Source organism: Penaeus chinensis, chromosome 19 (assembly GCF_019202785.1).
Source record: "Penaeus chinensis breed Huanghai No. 1 chromosome 19, ASM1920278v2, whole genome shotgun sequence".
Taxonomy (NCBI): Eukaryota; Metazoa; Arthropoda; class Malacostraca; order Decapoda; family Penaeidae; genus Penaeus; species Penaeus chinensis.
In genome coordinates, this window is record NC_061837.1 from 12,036,588 (window position 1) to 12,039,087 (window position 2,500).

The 2,500-nt window shown below is 49.3% G+C and overlaps 1 protein-coding gene across 9 annotated transcripts in view; it reads left to right on the forward strand.

Annotated features, from left to right (window-relative positions):
* Nucleotides 1-2,500, forward strand: part of LOC125035042 (histone-lysine N-methyltransferase, H3 lysine-79 specific-like) — a 117,827-nt gene that overhangs the window by 65,085 nt on the left and 50,242 nt on the right. The gene's annotated exons all lie outside the window — the stretch shown is intronic.

The following is a 2,500-nucleotide window of genomic DNA, read 5'->3' on the forward strand; positions in this document are numbered from 1 at the left end:
CTCTCTCTCTCTCTCTCTCTCTCTCTCTCTCTCTCATTCTCTCATTCTTTTATTCTCTTATTATCTCATTCTCTCTCTCTCTTTTCCACTTTTCCTCTCTCTCATTCTCTCATTCTCTCATTCTCTCATTCTTTTATTCTCTTATTATCTTATTCTCTCATTCTCTCTCTCTCTCTTTTCCACTTTTCCTCTCTTCCTCTCTTCCTCTCTTCCTCTCTTCTTCTTTTCCTCTCTTCCTCTCTCGCTCTTGCTGTCATTATCTCTTCGTCGCGCATGCCTTACTAACCTCGTTTAATATCTCTTACCCCCTCCCCTCTATATCTCTCTATCTGTCTGTCCTTGTCTCTTTTTCTTTTCTTTTTCTTTCTCTTTCCTTTCCTTTTCTTTTCTTTTTCTTTCCTTTTCTTTTCTTTTTCTTTCCTTTTCTTTCTTTTCTTTTCTTTTTCTTTTTCTTTTTCTTTTTCCTTTTCTTTTCGTCATCTCTATTGGCATTATCTAATGTTGTTCATGACCTTAAGTGTCACGACAGAATATCGTTACGATGGATGTAGAGGGCAGGTTGGCGAATAACAGCACCGCTATCCAGCACTATCATCATCTAAGTATTGCGGAAGCACCAACATAACAGTGCCTACTAAAAGAACAGCAGTAGGAAGAAAAATCACTGACATCCATTCCGACGCCCCACCGAACTCTGTGTCTCTCTCTCTCTCTCTCTCTCTCTCTCTCTCTCTCTCTCTCTCTCTCTCTCTCTCTCTCTCTCTCTCTCTCTCTCTCTCTCTCTCTCTCTCTCTCTCTCCCCCCCTCTCTCCCTCTCTCTCTCTCTCTCCCTCTCTCTCTCTCTCTCTCTCCCTCTCTCCCTCTCTCTCTCTCTTTTCCCCCCCTTCTGCCACCCGCGGCCTTCGTGAAATGGCTCCCCTAGATCGGCCATGTTTAGCACCTCCATGCCCTTCTCCTCCCCTTCTCTTCACTCCCTCCCTCCCTCCCTCCCTCCCTCCCTCCCTCCATCCCACTTCTCGCTTCTCCTTTTCGGTTCCCTTCCCTCTCTCCCACTCCTCGCTTCTCCTTTCTTTCCCTTCTTCATTCTTCCCCCTTATTTCTCTCCTGCCTCTTACTGCTTTCATTCCCTTTCATTCCTATTCCTATTCTTTCCCTTCCATTCCCTTCTCTTCCCTTCCCTTCCCTTCCCTTCCCTTCCCTTCCCTTCCCTTCCCTTCCCTTCCCTTCCCTTCCCTTCCGTTGCTACCCTTCCCCTTCACTCCCTTCCCCCCTTTCCTACCGTCTCTCCTTTCCCTCTCTCCCTTCCCCTCTCCTCCCTCCGTCTCTCCTCTCCCTCCCTCCGTCCCCTCTCCCTCCCTCCGTCCCTCCCTCCTCCCTCCCTCCCTCCCTCCCTCCCAAGGCAGTTGAAGGATGGTATGGGTGATATGAGGGTGGGATGTAGAGTGAGGGGGGGGGGTTGTCTGACCGGTCTCCCCTTTTCCCTCCCTCTCTCCTCCCATCAGCGTCTCACCCTGTGTTTCATTTTCATTTAAAAATATTGTTTGTTGTTGTTTATAACGATGCTGCTATAGCCTAGAGACATTAGTTACCTTTTCTAAGGCCTGGCAGTTGTTTCGGTTAGGTGAATTGCCTTTTGTAAATCTCGTTACCTTTTTTTGCTTGTTTGTCTAAAAAAAAAAGGCGTTTTCACTTTCCTACAAGCGAACGTATGTCCAAGGCGTTTCTCGTGTTGCTGGTTTCTTATCGTCCTTGGCTTCAGCATGTTCACCCAGGTAACTTAAGTAAGCTAACCAACAGGTGAACAGGCCAGGGAAGAGAGAGAGAGAGAGAGAGAGAGAGAGAGAGAGAGAGAGAGAGAGAGAGAGAGAGAGAGAGAGAGAGAGAGAGAGAGAGAGAGAGAGAGAGAGAGAGAGAGAGAGAGAGGTGAGAGAGAGAGAGAGAGAGTGAGAGAGAGAGAGAAAATATTTATAAGGAAAAAACTTTCAGAAATATTGCTCGAATTTGTATGTTTGGGTCATCGACACGAAGATGAGACTGATGTTATTGGGTCATAAAGGTTGCATGCTTTGGCGTTACTTCCATGTTTTATATAATCGTGTTAGCGTTTTTGTCCATCTTTTTACAAGTTACCATGTTCCTTCCCGGGTTTGGCGTTTCCTGCCGACCTGCAACGGCCGGCGAGGAAGAATATTCCGGGAAAGTCCTGCCTGCACCGAGGAGAACCTGCTTTGGCCTTCCCCCTCCCCTCCCCTTCCCTTCCCTTCCTGGCTTCCCCCTCTGCCCTTCCCGGCCCTACTCCTGCCCCAAACCCAGCCCATCGACCTTTGCTCGAGCCCCCAAGGAAAGCCAGGGAACCCACCTGTCCTGCCTTTCTCCCGAGGGGCCGCGCTTGTTCCCCCCTACTCCCTCCCCTCCCCGTCCTTCCCCGTCCTTCCCCCTCCCCGTCCTCCCCCCTCCCCAGGCCTAACTGTTTGGGGTTCCTTCGTGGCGAGCGAAGTCC